Here is a 17,922-nt window from a genome sequence, read left to right as displayed (position 1 = left end):
CACTGTCACCCTGATGGATTAGCCCCATTGATGTAGGTCAATTGGTGGTTATAGAATTTTCTCTTTCAGGGGAGGAGCAAGATGGCAGCCGAGTAATAGCTTCCTTGCAACTGGGCATGGTGAGACTAGGGAGAAAAGACTTTAGGCATCTCTGGCTGGTGGGATCTCACCAGAAACATCCTTTTGGGGACACAGTGAGTCAGTGAGAGACTTCTGGACCCCATGAGGAGGACAAAAGCAGTGGAGAACTGGCAAGTGTTTGAGTGTCTTCATTCGATCTACACCTGCTGGCAGCTGTAAGTACAGCAGCAATGAGATTTCAAACTGGAAAGGCCTTACCTGTGAGCTGTTTTGAGTTTTTTTTTTTTTTTTTTTTTTTTGACTTGGTACTCAGTTGAACTACCTTCGGAGAACTTGGGCAAGAGTGTGGAGGACTTTAAGTGTTGTCTAGGGCCCCAGACTAAGCCGCTGAGCCAGACAGAGCTAATCGTGTTCAGCTGTGGGCTGCACAGAGAGATGGTGGGAGAATGCCCAGGCAAGCCCTGCTCTCAGGGTCTCAGAGTGAGGATTGGGTAAGAGACCTTGGCCAGATAATCTACTGACTGAGTAGCCTAAAGGCAGGGACTGAGACATCTTACAGCCTTGACCCTCAGAGACATAGAGTGAGACCAGTTTTGGCACACTGGGTAAGTGGGCAGCCACTTCAGAAATGATCCTAGTGATAAGTGCTTTCCTGAGAAAGCTTCTGCTCAGCCTAGATTAACAGTTTAAAGTGCCTTTTAAGCAGGCTGAGGAGAGATTTAGGCTCTCCACCCTGCAGGATTTGAGAAATGAGTACTCCACACTCCATCTCCTATAGCTGCATCAGCATTGTGATTAACAGCTCATGCCCCAAAGGTCACCTGTTGCCCAGAAAAAAAAATTCAACACTATCCCTCTAGATTTTGCTTTTTTTCTTCTTTCTTTTCTTCCCTCATTTTTCTAGTTTAAATATAATTTTCCATTGTTGCCTTCTTTAATAATAAGAGCTTCATTTTTGCTAGTGTTTCTATGCCTAATATTTGGTTTCCCCCCCCAATTTTATCCTATAAAGTTTTATGTTTGCTTCTATTGGTTTGATCTATAACATTTTTGTCTTTCCTCTCTACTTAATGGAGGTGGGGTACTGTGTCTGAACAGGCTGGCAAAGAGCTGCTGACCTCAAGGGAACAACCCAACCCAGCACCCTCAGAGGTACCACACTATACACATATATTGCTCCTGTCTTCCTCTTTCTGTGCCTCTCTTCTTTTTGTTAATATTCTCTTTTACTCATCTCTCTCCCTTTTTTTTCCTTTTTTATTTTTAATCTTTTTTCCCTTCTTGCTCTTCAATCTTCTCATCCTTCTGGTCTTATACCAAAAGGACTTATCAAAACCCTAAATCAGAGACACACTAACTTAAAGAGCAAGAGGAAGTAAAAGAAAAATTAGGGCAAGAAAACAGATAAAATAAAACACTCAAGAGGAAGAAGCAGCAGAAAAATCTTGGCAACATAAAAAACCAGTTCAGAGCACCCCCCCCCCAAAGGGATCATGAGGTAGCTACTGAAGAGGATTCCACATCTAAAGAAATGTTAGAAATGATAGAAAGGGAATTTAGAACACAAATGACACAGATGATGAAAACAATGAAGGAAATAATGAAGGAAACTGTTGATAAAGTGAAAAATAATCAAAAGTAAATCCAAAAACAGAATCAAATAAGAGATGAATGATATGAAGAATATAGACAACATATAGCAGAGCTGAAGGAACTGAAGCAGTCAATTAGGGAACTTAAAGATGCGGTAGAAAGTATCAACAACAGATTAGACCATACAGAAGAAAGACTCTCAAAGGTAGAGGACAAAGCTCTTGAGATAACTCAGATAGTTAAAAAGGCAGAAAAGAAGAGAGAGAAAGCAGAGTGCTCACTGACAGAATTATGGGACTTTATGAAGCATTCAAACATACAAGTTACAGGTATCCCGGAGGGGAAGAAGAATGCCCCAGGGGAATGGAAGCCATACTAGAGAATATTATAAATGAAAATTTCCCAAATATCACCAGAGATTCTGACACACTCCTTTCAGAGGGATATCAGACCCCAGGTCACCTCAACTCTAACCAAGCTTCTCCAAGACACATTGTGATGAACCTCTCCAAAGTCAAGACAAAAGAAAAGATTCTTCAAGCTGCCAGGAGTAAGCACCAATTCATCTATGGGGCAATCCATCAGGGTGACTGCAGACTTCTCTAATGAAACTTTCCAAGCCAGAAGACAATGATCATCTACTTTTAATGTACTTAAACAGAAAATTTTCCAGCCCAGAATTCTATATCCTGCTAAGTTAAGCTTTAAAATTGACAGAGAAATCAAATCATTTACTGATATACAAATAGTGAGGAAATTTGCCACAAGACCAGCTCTACAGGAAATACTTCAACCTATTCTATATACTGACCATCACAATGGATCAATAGCAAAGTAAGAACTCAGACATTAAAGGACAGAACCTAACTTCCACAATGATGCTAAAGACAAAACTAAGCAATGGACTCTCACAAAATAAGATGAATAGAACACTAACACACTTATCAATCATCTCAATAAATGTCAATGCCTTGAATTCCCCACTGAAGAGGCATAGATTGGCTGGTTGGATTAAAAAATACAAGCCATCCATTTGCTATCTGCAGGAAACATACCTACCTTCAAAAGAAAAATTAAAACTCAGAGTTAAGGGTTGGATGACAATTTTTTAGGCAAACAGAATTCAGAAGAAAAGAGGGGTTTGCAATCTTATTTTTAGATATATGTGGATTTAAAGCAACTAAAGTCAAAATACAACAAGAAGACATTTCAATTCTAAATAGTTATGCACCCAACTTAAATGCTTCCAGATTCTTGAAACAGACCTTACTAGGTCTGAACAATATGATATCCTATCATACCATAATAACAGGAGACTTTAACACTCCTCTTACAGAGCTGGACAGATCCTCTAAACAGAAATTAAGCAAAGATATAAGGGACTTACATGAGACCATAAAACAACTGTGCTTGATAGATGCATATAGAACACTTCATCCCAAAGATAAAGAAAATACATCCTTCTCATCACCCCATGGAACATTCTCCAAAATTGATCATATCTTAGGACACAAAACAAACCTCAGCAGAATCAAAAGAACTAAAATTTTACCTTGTATCTTCTCAGACCACAAGGCAATAAAGGTGGAACTCAACTCCAGCAAAAATTTTCAACCCCACACAAAGGCATGTAAATTAAACAACCTTCTGTTGAATGACAGTTGGGTGCAGGGAGGGAGAAATAAAAGAGGAAATCATTAACTTCCTTGAGCATAACAACAATGAGCACACAAGCTACCAAAACCTATGAAATACTGCAAAAGCAATTCTGAGAGAAAAATTTATTGCTTTAGATGCCCACATTTAAAAAACAGAAAGAGAGCACATCAATAAACTCACAAGCCACCTTATGGAATTGGAAAAGGAAGAACAATCTAAGCCTAACCCCAGCAGAAGAAAAGAAGTATCCAAAATTAAATCAGAGATCAATGACATTAAAAACAAAAGAATCATTCAGAAAATAAAAGAAACAAGGAGTTTGGTTTTTGAAAAAATAAATAAAAATGATAATCTTTGGCCAGACTAAATAGAAATAGAAAAGTAAAATCTCTAGTAACCTCAATCAGAAATGATAAAGGGGAAATAACAACTGATACCACAGAGATAGAAGAGATCATCTCTGAATACTACCAGAAACTCTATGCCCAGAAATTTGACAATGTGAAGGAATGGATCAATATTTGGAATCACACCTCTTCCTAGGAAGAGGAAGATAGAATAGCTCCTAGCCAGGAAGTAATAGAGCTCCTGAAGCACCTGAATGGACCAATTTTAGGCACTGAGATCAAAGAAACAATAAAAAATCTCCCAACAAAAAAAATGCCTTGGTCCAGATGGCTTCACACCCAAATTCGGTCAAACCTTCAAAGAAGAGCTTATCCCCATACTGCAGAAATCATTCCAAAACATTGAGGAGGAAGGAATTTTCCACAGCACATTCATCAAAGCAAACATCACCCTGATACCAAAACCAGAAAAAGACTCAACTAAAAAGGAGAATTTCAGACAAATTTCACTAATGAATATAAATGTAAAAACTCTCAACGAAATCCTAGCTAATAGATGACAGCTTATCATCAAAAAGTCATACATCATGATCAAGTAGGTTTCATCCCATGAATGCAAGGCTGGTTTAACATACATAAATCCATAAACATTATTCACCATATCAACAGAAGCAAAAACAAAGACCATATGATCATCTCAATAGATGCAGGAAAAGCATTCGATAAAATCCAGCATCCTTTTCTAATTAGCACACTGAAGAGTACAGGGATAGGTGGCACATTTCTTAAATTAATTAAAGCTATCTATGACAAACCCACAGCTAATATTTTACTGAATGGAGTAAAACTGAAAGCTTTTCCTCTTAGAACTGGAACCAGACAAGGCTGAGCTCTGTCACCATTACTATTCAACATAGTGCTGGAAGTTCTAGCCAATACAATTAGGCAAGACAGGGAAATAAGAGCATCCAAATGGGAGCAAAGGAGGTCAAACTCTCCCTCTTTGCTGATGATATGATCTTATACTTAGAGAACCCCAAAGACTCAACCACAAGACTCCTGGAAGTTATCAAAAAATTCAGTAATGTCTAAGGGTTTAAAACCAATACCCTCAAGTCAGTTGCCTTTGTATATGCCAGTAACAGCCAAGATGAGAGGCTAATTAAGGACACAACTCCCTTCACCATACCTACAAAGAAAATGAAATACCTAGGAATATACATAACAAAAGAGATGAAGGACCTCTATAAAGAAAACTATGAAACCCTAAGAAAGAAAATAGCAGAGGATATTAACAAATGGAAGAACATACCATGCTCATGGCTTGAAAGAATTAACATTGTGAAAATGTCTATACTTCCCAAAGCAATCTACCAATTCAGTGCCATCCCTATTAAAATACCAACATCATACTTTCAAGACTTGGAAAAAATGATTCTGCATTTTGTATGGAAGCCAAAAAAACCCCGTACAACTTAGGAAGTTGGGGGCATCAGCATACCAGATTTTAGGCTGTACTACAAAGCCATAGTGATCAAGACAGCATGGTACTGGCACAAAAATAGAGACATAGACATTTGGAATCGAATAGAAAACCAGGCAATGAAACTAACATCTTAGAATCACCTAATCTTTGATAAACCAAACAATATTGTACACTGGGAGAAAGACTCCCTATTCAATAAATGGTGCTGAGAGAATTGGATATCCAAATGTAGAAGATTGAAACTGGACCCACACATTTCTCCACTCACAAAAATTGATTCAAGATGGAGAAAGGACTTAAATATAAGGCATGAAACAATAGAAATCCTCAAAGAAAGCATAGGAAAAATGCTGGAAGATATCAGCCTGGGGAAAGACTTTATGAAGAAGACTGCTGTGGCAATTACAACAACAACAACAAAAATAAACAAATGGGACTTAATTAAACCGAAAAGGTTCTGTAAAGCTAAAGAAACAACCAAAGCAAATAGACAACCTACAAAATGGGAGAGGATATTTGCATATTTTGAATGAGACAAAAACTCAATACCTAGGATCTATAGAGAACTCAAATTAATCCACATGAAAAAAGCCAACAATTCCATATATCAATGCGCAAGAGACATGAATAGAACCTTCTCTAAAGAAGACAGATGAATGCCTAACAAACATATGAAAAAATGCTCATTATCCCTAATTATCAGAGAAATGCCAATCAAAACCACCCTGAGATACCACCTAACAAGAATGGCCCACATCACACAATCTCAAAACTGCAGATGCTGGCCTGGATGTGGAGAGAAGAGAACACTTTTACACTGCTAGTGGTACTGCAACTAGTACAACCTTTTTGGAAGGCAGTATGGAGAAACCTCAAAGAACTCAAGATAGACCTCCCATATGATCCTGCAATCCTATTACTGGGCATCTACCTAGAAAGAAAAAAATACCCTTTTATCATAAGGACATTTGCACTAGACTGTTTATTGCAGCTCAATTTACAATCACCAAAATGTGGAAACATTCTAAATGCCCACCAGCTCAGGAAAGGATTAACAATCTGTGGTATATGTATACCATGGAATACTATTCAGCCATTAGTACACATTATTCTTAGTAAAGCATTACAAGATTGGAGATGCATGAATCCTCTGTATTCAATTTTGATATGAGGACAATTAATGACAGTTAATGACATGATGGGGTGGGGGAAGGGGAGAGCAGAGAGAGAAAGAAGCAGGGAGGGGTGGGGGAAAGACAGAACAGACATAGGGAAGGAGAAAAGGGGATGAGTCTTGGTGTCTGCCACACCTTTTGGAGGCAAGACACAATTGTAAGAGGGACTTTACCTAACAAATGCAATCAGTGTAACCTAGTTTCTTGTACTGTCAATGAATCCCCAACAATAAAAAAAACAAGAATTTTTTCTTTCACCTTGATGTTGGAAACATTTATTACAATGTGTCTTGGAAACACTCTGTGTTGACATGATCCAGGGTTTGATATCCCTCTAAAAAGAGTGTTTTGAAATTTTTAGTGAAACTTGGAAATTTTTCATTTATAATATCCTCCAGTAGTACCCAAGCCAAAGGGAGATCTACCCCACTCGGCATTCAATCCTGACCACTTGATGCTATTCAAGCCCACTCACTCATTTAAGCCTTCTAAGGTAGCTCCTGTGAGTAGCTCAGTCCAAAATCAAAAAACTGCCGGACAGCCATTCCCTGTCCCCATTCCTCTCCAGAGGGATGGCTGGCTGGCTCCTGCCTGTATCTAGGCACTTGCCTTTGTGCTGGTTTTTCTCAGCCCCAGACCCCCTTGATAACTCTTAGGATCCCTTATGCTTCACTGTGCCTCCAGAGTGATGTCCCTGAGCAGGTTCCCCCAGCCAGAAGTGACTGGAGTTTTTTCCTGTCTCACCATGAGTGGTTAGTAAAGAGATGTCTCTGGTCTGCCATCTTGCTCCACTCCTCTATACTGCTGATTATAATGACATGGTCAAACCCCTCCCTAAGACTATCCAGTATGCCAAGCCCCACCCTGTGTCACCTCATCAGATGTGGTTTGAGGGCCCATCATGAATAACAAAAACCCTTATATCTCTCAGAAAATTTAGATGTTTAGAGGTTATCTCCCAAGACTTTGGAACAAAGGCCAAATATCTTACTATACAGTTATCAACATTAAGATAGCTTCGTGTAGGCATCCACCTCTTTGACATTTCCTAAAGTACCAAATACAGGAATAAAATCTAGATAAACATAGTACCTACAAATAAATGTAAAATTCAAAAGTTCAAGATTTTAGAAATTATATTTATTTTTCTTAAAAATAAAAAATAACAATGAGTAAAAAACATGTGTATTTGAAAAAGAAAAATTACATTGAAGAAAGTTTTTTTCTTCTAAAGTAGATTTGTTGTGGGGTTTAGGAGCATACAATCGTTAGGTCAGAACATAACCTTTGTATCCTACCCAATTTTAAATAGAAAGACAAAAATCTAACTGTGTATTTTTAATGCTTCTAAGCATCTCTCACTTAGTAGACAAAATCCTGAATAGAAACTTCTAGAATATGGAGTAAGTACATAGTCAGAATAGAGCAGCTTGACTTTTGTCTATAGTGTGCTAGAAAGTTACAATAACATGAAAAATATGGAAAAGTTAAGAAGAAAACAATATCAATAATTTTAGAGTGCTTTTATTAAACCAAAAGCAAAGCTCTTCAATAATTACAAACAGTAAGTTTAGTTACCAATCCAAAAACATGACTTATAAAAAATACTTATTTTACAATCATCTGATTATCGCCACATGGGAAAGAGCCTACTCATAATAGGCACTCAAGAAAAATAATAGCATATACTAATAGTTATTAAAATAATAGTATATATAAGTACTTTTATATGCCAGGCATTATTCTAATCACTTTATATTTATCCTACCTTTTACTCTTTATGACAAACCTAAGAGATGACATATTTTTTCATATAATTCAATAGTTTAAAAGACTGAATTTCAGAAAAAATAAAATACTTAGGTTATACAGCTAATGACAGAAATGTTTCAAAATTCAGATGCAGGCAGTTTGACCCTAGTGTCCAACCTCTTAAGCATTAAGTGTCCTCCAGATCATTGTATCTGGTGTTAATGCCCAACATAGAGCATTCCTGGCAAAGGAGGCTCTTAATAACCAGGTGAATAGAGTGTTTCATCTGATGGATATTAGCTAGCCTATTTCTTTAGCCACTCCATGTGCAAGGAACCCACTGTGGGTTTGTAGTTTCTGCATACAGTGCCTTTGCTTACTTTATTAACTGAAGGCTCATAAAATGATTAATTTAAATATTTTTTAATTTTTGATAAATGTTTCAATATCTAAACACATAAACTTCAGCTAGACTCTCATTTCTATGTCTTCATTCAATCTTTTATAAGAACATCTGTAGCTTGTGAAAAAAAATGTCACTGAGTATTTGAAAGCCATTGAAAGTAGAGGAAGCAAATATGGTCTTAGTATTATTATGGAAATTGTTTTGACCTTGTGGAACCATTGAAGGGCATCAGAAACCCCCAGGGTTCTATTACTACACTAAGAACTTTTGCTCTGACTTAATGCATCATATTATAGGATTGAGTTACAACACCCCCTTCTGGTAGCCCTGTCTATTTTAGCTAGAACAAGAAGTGATTTTTTAAGTTATTATTATTATTATTTCAGATTGATATAAGGGTACAAATGTTTAGGTTGCATTGTTTTCATTTCTGAAGTAAAGTTCATGTTGTAGTTGAGCCCTTCATCCAGGAGGGTGGTAAAAACCCTCACATTGTGCTCAGTGGGTGAGATCCCACCAATCATCCTCACTCCTCTCCCCTTCCCCTTGCAGACTTTGTGTTTTTCTTTCATGTGTGTATGTAGTTGTTTACATATTTGTTTCATATTAGTATTAAGTATAGTGGATAAATTTTTTCCATTCTCGTGATATATTACAAAAGTGATTTTTTTAATGGGGAAGGGGAAGACACACAATGACTTCAGCAAGAAGGCAAACTCAAAGCCCTTGAGCTTCCTTCTCTCCATGAACACATCATTTCAATTTACAAATGAATTCCCTTTTGGAAAATTCCAGAAACTAGTTTAGAGGCTCCTAGACCCTGGGCAAGTGCAAAACCACCCATATCAAAACTGATAGGGAAATTCCAGACACCCTTTTACCAGAATCTCTAGCCCCAGCAAAGTGATATGATCAAAGAAACTGCCCCCAATCAGCACCAAGACTTTCCCTAGAGAGGAAAAAAGTGATACCAAGTTCAACATCCCAACTTTTCCAATGGGAGTACAAAAGGATTGGTTCCTGTTCTTTCTGGCATGAAGCACACTGATAAAATCTGTCATAATCTAACTACCTAGAGGTTATTTAAAAACAAAGATGGCAGTTTGAGCTGTCAGTCACCATAGCCCTCACCCTAGCTCAATACAGAGATAAAAGAAGAAAAATGCCAGATCTCAGCTTCTTGAGAAGAGTAAGATGTGGACTATGTTTTCAATGTCCTAACAGTTCTAAGCCTTTCCCAAGGCTTGGCTTGTCACTAAGCACTGATGGTATCTGGCATATTCTAGCATGGTTTGATCTGACATGCCACTAGTTGCTATAACACTCCCCCAACTCCAAAGTCAGGTTCAGCATAGAAACCAAAGATCTAATGTACACAGTTATGATTTAACAAAAAATAATTTTTTTAAAAAAAAAGAAACCTAAGATCTTAGTTTTAGCATGAAGAAAAATCAAAGAAAAAAAGAAAGATACAAAGATTTTAATTTCTCCCTTGGAAGGAAAAGAGATGGATAGAACATAAAATAACCTATATTTTTTGAAGTGTTTCCAAAGAACTGTTTTTTTTCTTAAAGCATTGATGGAACTTGGCCTTGTTTAGATGTATAAGAGCCATTAAGAACAAAGAAGGTAGGTTTGGTAAGCACAAAGATCTGAGAGGTCCCCAGAATTTCTGGCTGGGTTGATTGATGAGTCATTTTTAGAGTCCATTCTGTGAATACTGGGAGAGGTACTTGTTTTGTCTACTATGCAGATACCAACAAAGAGTAGAGAAAAATGAAGAAACAAGGTAATATTTCTTCAAAAAGGAACAAGATAAATCTCCAGATGCCAACTCTATTGAAACAGAGATATATGATTTATCTGACAGAGCATTCAAAATAATTATCATAAATATGCTCACTAAGGTTAGGAGAACAATCCATGAATGAAGTGAGAATTTCAACAAAGATATAGAAAATATTCTGAAAGTACCAGATATATATTATGGAACTGAAGAATACAATAACTGAACCAAAATATTCACTAGAGGTTTTTAATAGCAGACAAAATAAAGCAGAGGAAAAGATGTATAGAAAACAGAAAGACCAATTACTGAAAATAGTTGAGCCACAGAACCAAAACCAAAAATAAAGAATGTAAAGAGTAAAGAATGCTTAATAAATTTATGAGACATAATCAATTGGACCAATATACATTATGAGAGTCTCAGAAGAAGAAGAAAGACCATTAGAAAGCTTATTTGAAAAGGTTTGACTGAAAAGCTTTGGCAGAAAACTTCTCAAATCTGAGGAAGAAAAGGTGCAGCCAGATCCAGGAAGCCTAAAGGATCTCAAACAAGCTGAACCTAAAGAAATTCATGAAAAGAGACATTATAATTAAATTCTCAGAAGTCGAGGGCAAAGAGAGAATTCTGAAAAAAACCACAGGAAAAAAAAAATTGCCACACAGCAGAAAACCCCATGAGACTATTGGCAGATTTCTCAGCAGAAATCTCAGAGGCCAGGAGATGATGTGACAATATACTCAAAATGATGAATCAAAAAAAAAGCTGTCAACCAAGGATATTGTACCTGGCAAAGCAGTCCTTTGCCAGGACCAGAGATCCTCTTCTTTACCAGAATATTGTACCTGGCAAAGCAGTTCTTCAGAGAGATAAAGACTATTTTAGAAAAAGAAAAACTGAGAAAGTTCATTACCAGTACACCAGCCTTACAATAAATGCTAAAAAGAGTTTCTCAAGTTGAAATAAAAGAATGCAATACAGGAACACAATAGCATAAGAAAATATAAAAAATGTTTGTAAAAGTAAATATACAGACAAATAGAGAATATTATATTGCTATTATGATGGTGAATCACTTTTAATTCTAATATGAAAGTTCAAAGACAAATATATTAAAAATAATTATAGTCCTAAAAATGTTAAAATATTCTCAATATAAATAAATGTAAATTGTGGCATCAAGAACATAAAGTGTGAGGGTAAAAGTAAAAATATAGTTTTAATAAGCAATTAAGCATAAGTTGATTGGAGATTAAAATACAGTTATTCTATAAAGATACTTTATGTAAGCCCCATGTTAACCACACATAAAAATACCCATAGAAGGTACCCAAAAGTAAAAGAGAAAGGAAGCAAAGCACATCAATTAAAAAAAAAAAAATGAAACCCAGGGCAGCACCTGTGGCTCAAGGAGTAGAGCACTGGCCCCATATACTGGAGATGATGGGTTCAAGCCCAGCCCTGGCCAAAAACTGCATTAAAAAAAACACCAGAGGAAGACAGCAAGAGAGGGAAAGGGAGTAAAAGAGCTGCTAGATAGACAGTAATTAACAAAATAACTATAGTAAATCCTTCCTGATCAATAATTACTTTATATGTAAATAGATTCAAGCCCCCAGTCAAAACATAGTGGTTGAATGAATCAAAAAAAAGGAAACTGTGTCTATTTAAGAACACAGGCTGAAAAAAAGAAATAGAAAAAGATATTCCATTCAAATTGTCACAAGAAACAAGAAGCACATAATAAAAGAGCCAATTTACAAGAAGATATAATGATTATAAATATGTTTAGACCCAATATGAGAGCACCTAAATACATAAAACAAGCATTGACAACATTAAAGGGAGAAATAGAAATGCAATAACAGTGGAAGATTTCAAGACTCCACTTTTAATATTGGATGGAAGAACAACCAGACAAAAAAATCAATAGTTTTTGTCAAATGGAACTCAAAGAAACCCTGAAGAGCCAATGCAATTATAAGAAATAAAAACAAATCTAGAGGCATCACATTACCACATTTCAGGTTATACTACAAATCTATAATGATTGACGAGCACAGTGGCTCATGCCTATAATTCTAGCACTTTGGGAGGCCAAGGAGGGTGGGTTGCTTGAGCTCAGAAGTTTGAGATCAGCCTGAACAATAGTGAGATCACCTTCTCTACTAAAAACAGTAAAACTAGCCATGCATGGTAGTGCATGCTTGTAGTCCCAGCTACTCAGGAGGCTCAGGTAAGAGGATCACGTGAGCCCAGGAATTTGAGATTGCTGTGAGCTATGAAACCACAGCACTCTACCCAGGTTGACAGAGTGAGACTGTCTCAAAGAAAGAAAGGAGAGAAAGAGAGAGAGGAAGGAAGGGAGGAAGGGAGGGAGGGAGGGAGGGAGGCATGTCAAGCAAGCATGGTATTGGTATAAAAATAGAGGATCTATGGAACAGAGTAGAAAACCTGGAAATGAAACCCACTTCATGTCACCATCTGATCTTCAATAAGCCAAACAAAAGGATACACTAAGGAACTGGTTACCCACATGTAAAAGACTTAAACTGGACAAGCCCCTCTCACCACTGACTCACACTCAATAGAAGATTTATATCTAAGACATCAAACAATAAAAACTCTAGAAGAAAGCATGGGAAAAACTCATAATGATATAAACCTGGGTAAATACTTTAAGAAAAAAAAAGCCCATTGGGAATTGCTACAGCATCAAAAATAAACAAGTGAGAAATGATCAAGCTTAAAAGCTTCTGCACAGCTAAGGACACAATAAACAAAGCAAATAGAAAACCTTCAGAAAGGGAGAAGATATTTGAATGGTATGAATCTGACAAAGGTCTAATAGTCAGAATTTACAGAGAGCTCAAATCAACAAAAAAAGATCTAACAAGCTAATTAATCACTGGGAAAAGAAATGAACAGAACCTTCGCCCAAGAAGACAGAAGGATGGCCAAGAAACATTAAAAAAAAAAAAACAAATGTTCATCACCCCAAAGTATCAGAGAAATGCAAATCAAAACCACCTTGAAATATTATTTAATGGCAGTAAGAATAGCCCACATCACAGAATCCCAAAGCTACAGATGTTGACAAGGGTGCAGAGAAAAAGGAACACTTATACACTGTCGGTGAGATTACAAACTAACGTAGCCTTTTTGGAAAGAAGTATGGAGAATCCTCAAATAGCTAACAGTAGACCTTCTTTTTGATCCAGCAATCCCATTACTAGGTATCCACCCAGAAGAAAAAAATATAATTTTACTATAAGGACATTTGCACTCTGTTTATAGCAGCTCCATTCACAATCCATGTGGAAACACCCATGAGTGGATTAATAAACTGTGGTATATGTACACCATGGAATAGTATTCAGCCATAAAAAGATGGAGACTTGACATCTTTTGTATTTTCCTGGATGGAATTGAAGAACATTCTCCTTGGCAAAGAGAGAAAACAAATATCCCATGTACTCAATAGTATTTTCTAACTAGTAGATGAACAATTACACACCCACATGAGAGGAAAAACACAATTAAATTCAAATGGGGGTAGGGAAGGGAGAAGAAGGTCTCAGAAAGCCCCTGCCAGTGGGTACAATGTAGGAATGTGCAGCACACCTCCCAGGTAAACAAATACAACTCGGACTTTTCCCAACAAATACAAATAATATAACCTAATTGTATGTACCTTTATATTAATCTGAAATTAAAAAAAAACAGTGGAGTTAACACTATAAATCAAATGGATTTAACAGACCTATACAGAAAATTATCTTTAACAGCAAAACAGTATACATTCTTCTCCACTGCCTGCAAAATATGCTTCAGTATAGATCACATGTTAGGTCACAAAACAAGTTTTAACAAAATTAAAAATATTGACATTATTAAAAATACCTTTAAAACCACAATGGAATAAAACTAGAAATAAATGACAAAGGAAAACTGGAAGGTTTACAAGTCTGTGGAAATTGAACATACACCTTGAACAAACAATGTGTCAAACAAGAAATACACACAAATAAAAAATATCTTGAGAGGTGGCACCTGTGGCTCAGTAGGTAGGGCATTGGCCCCATATACCGAGGGTGGTGGGTTTAATCCTGGCTCCAGCCAAACTGCAACAAAAAAATAGCTGGGTGTTGTGGTGGGCGCCTGTAGTCCCAGCTACTCGGGAGGCTGAGGCAAGAGAATCATCTAAGCCCAGAAGTTGGAGGTTGCTGTGAGCTGTGATGCCACAGCACTCCCCAGGGTGATAAAGTGAGACTCCATCTCTATAAATACACACACACACACACACACACACACGTATATATATCTTGAGACCAATGAAAACATAAACACATTATAAACATCTTTTTGAATGCCACAAAAGTACTACTAAGAGGGAAGTTATAGGATAAATGTTTATTTAAAGCAAAAAGATCTTAAATAAACATCCTCACTTTACAACTTAAGGAAATAGAAAATCAAACTAGACCCCAAATCACCAGTAGTAAGGAAAAATAAAGATTAGAGCAAAAATAAAGAATAGAAAAACCAATGAAACCAAGAGTTAGTTGTCATTTTTTGAAAAGATAAACAAAATTGAAAACATTTAGCTAGACTAACCCCCCAAAAAGAGAGAAAATATTCATATAAAATCAGAAATTAAAGAGGAGACATTATAAGTGATACTATAGAAATACAAAGGATCATAAGAGATTATTATGCAAAATTATACATCAACAAACTGAATAACCTAGAAGACATGTATAAATTCTTGGAAATATACAATCTACCAAAATTGAATTATGGAAAAAAATAGAAAGTATGAACAGATCTATAACTAGTATAGATATTAAGTCAGTAGCCAAAAATGTTGCCCCCCCAAAAAAGCTTAAAACCAGACATACGACTGTTGAAAACGCCAAAGACTTAAAGAATAATTAATACTAATTCTTCTCAAACTCTAATAAAAATTGAAGAAAAGGGAATATTTCCAAACTTATTTTATGAGGTCAGCATTACCCTGATACCAAAGCTATGCAAGATACCACAACAAAACAAAAGTATACAATGTCCCTCATGAATATAGATATAAAAATGATCAACAAAACATTAGCAAACCAAATTCAATAGCATGTTAAAAGGATCATTCACTTTAAGAACCAATGGGATTTATCCCTGGGATGCAAGGCTGATTCAACATATGCAAATCAATAAATGTGATAATCCACATTAAATGAATGAAAGTTTTTTTAAAGCCCTCATGATTATCTCAATAGACACAGAAAAAGAATCTGACAGAATTCAACACATTTCACCATTTAAAAAAAATGCCTCACAACAAGCTAGGAATAGAAGGAAAGCATTGCAATATAATGAAGTCCAGATATGAAAAGCCCACAGCTAACATCCTACTCAATGGTGAAAACTTAAAAGCTTTTTCTGTAAGATAAACAAAGAGGCAATGATGCCCACCCTCGCCACTTTTATTTAACATAGTACAGGAAGTCCTAGCCAGAACAATCAGACAAAAAAAAGAAAAAAAATAAAAGTCATCCAAATTGGAAAGGAAGAAGTAAAATTATTTCTATTTGCAGATGACATAATCATATATATATAATATGCATATATATATATATCCCTAGCAACTCAACAGAAAAAAAAAAACAAATTTATTAAAGTTGTAGGACACAAAAATCAGTGGTATTTCAACTAAAAAGAATAAAATATTTACAAATAAATTTAACCAAAAAGGTGTGTACACTAAAAAATTATGAAACATTGGTGAAGGGACATAAAGACAGATAAATGGAAAGCCATCTTGCTTTCCTGAATGGAAAGAATGAATATTGTTAAAATGTCAATACTTCCTGTAATGATCTACAGATTCATTTAATCCCTATCAAAATCTCAGGGGAACTTTTTTCTTATTGAAATAGAAAAAACAATCCTAGAATTCATATCAAACTGCAACAGACCATGAACAGCCAAAACAATCTTAAGAATGAAAAACAAAGCTGGAGGCATAATACTTCCTGATTTCAAAATATATTAAAATATAGAATAATAAGATTATAGTGAAGGCATTAAAATAGCACTACAGACTATGGCACATAATAAACTCATGTAGACAGGGTTAACTGATCTTCAACAAGGATATAAAGAAAGACAGTCTTCAACAAACGGTGGTAGGAAAACTGCAACTCGCATGGAAGGAAGGGGAGAGAAAAAAAAGAAATCAAACCCTTAATTTACTCTGCACACAAAAATCAACTCAAAATGTATTACAGACTGAAACCATATCCAGAAAAGATTAGCATTTAAATCAACAGATTGTGTAAAAAGATTGCCCACTAATATGGGTGGGAATCATTCAATCCATTGGGAGTCTGAATAGCACAAAAAAAGTGAAGGACAGATGAATTCACTCTCCCCATCGCTTCTCAGCCTTTTGGCTAAGATCCAGTGTGTGAATTCTCTCTCCCTGTGTGAGCTGGGCCCCCCACTTTCTGCCTTCAGACCAGCACTCCTGGTTTTAGAGCTTTAGGACTCAGACTGGGACTTAGGCCTTTGTCCCTCACTTCAGCAACATTATACCCATTACACCACCAGCATTCCTGCTTATCCATCTTCCAGATAGTAGATCCTGAGACATCTTGGCCTCATAACTGCATGAAATTCCCATTATATATATAAAATAAGAATTCACATTTTACTTCTGTAATTACAAGAGGTGTTCAATGTGACTTGTATTCATCTTTGTATATGTTATTACCATTTTAATATAGTTCTTTCCTTTCTTAAAATGTGTATGCATTTTTTGGAATCCTCCATAAACACACACACACATATTTTATCAATCCTGTTTCTCTGGAGAACCCTCACCAATATACAGAAGTTCTTCAAAAAAAATTAGAAATGGAATCCCCATATGATCCAGCAATCCCACTCCTGAGTATTCAAAAGAAGCAAAATTAGGATCTCAAAGAGACCTTATCACTCTGTGTTCATTTCATCATGATTCACAATAGCCATGGAGAGTTGAGTGGATAAATAAAAGGAGGCATATACATACAATGTGTTTATTATTCAGCCTTAAAAAATAATAAAATCCTGCAAAATATGGCAACATGAATAAATCAGGAAGACATTATGCTGAGTGAAATAAGCCAGTCTCAGAAGTACAAATGCTGCATAATTCCAGTAACAGGGGACTCTAAAGGAGTCAGACTTCTAGAATCAGAAAGTAGAATGTCACTTTCTAGTGGATTGTGGGAAGGGAAAAAATGGAGAATCGTTAACAGACCAGCATAAAGTTTCTGTTATACAAAATGAATATCTTGTAAAGAACCGCTGTAAAACCTTGTGCCTATAGCTAATAGTACTGTACTGTACACTTTAAAAATTTGTCAAGAGGATAGATAGATCTGACTCTAAGTGTTATCAGAGTAAAATTTTTTTTATTTGTTTTTTATTAGATCATAATTGTGTACATTAATTCTCTCATAGGATACAGTGTGTTATTTCTATATGGAGTTTGGAAAACTCTCCTCCAAGTGGCCAACATAGCCATCGTGTCTTTCTCCTAATTGTTATGTTAAGACATTTATATTCAACCTTTAGACAAATTCACCTGTACCCAA

The sequence above is a fragment of the Otolemur garnettii genome, unplaced genomic scaffold (genome assembly GCF_000181295.1).
Source record: "Otolemur garnettii isolate 467f Iridium unplaced genomic scaffold, OtoGar3 scaffold00012, whole genome shotgun sequence".
Classification (NCBI taxonomy): Eukaryota; Metazoa; Chordata; class Mammalia; order Primates; family Galagidae; genus Otolemur; species Otolemur garnettii.
The sequence above is the reverse complement of the archived record's forward strand: the minus strand, read 5'-3'. Positions refer to the sequence as shown.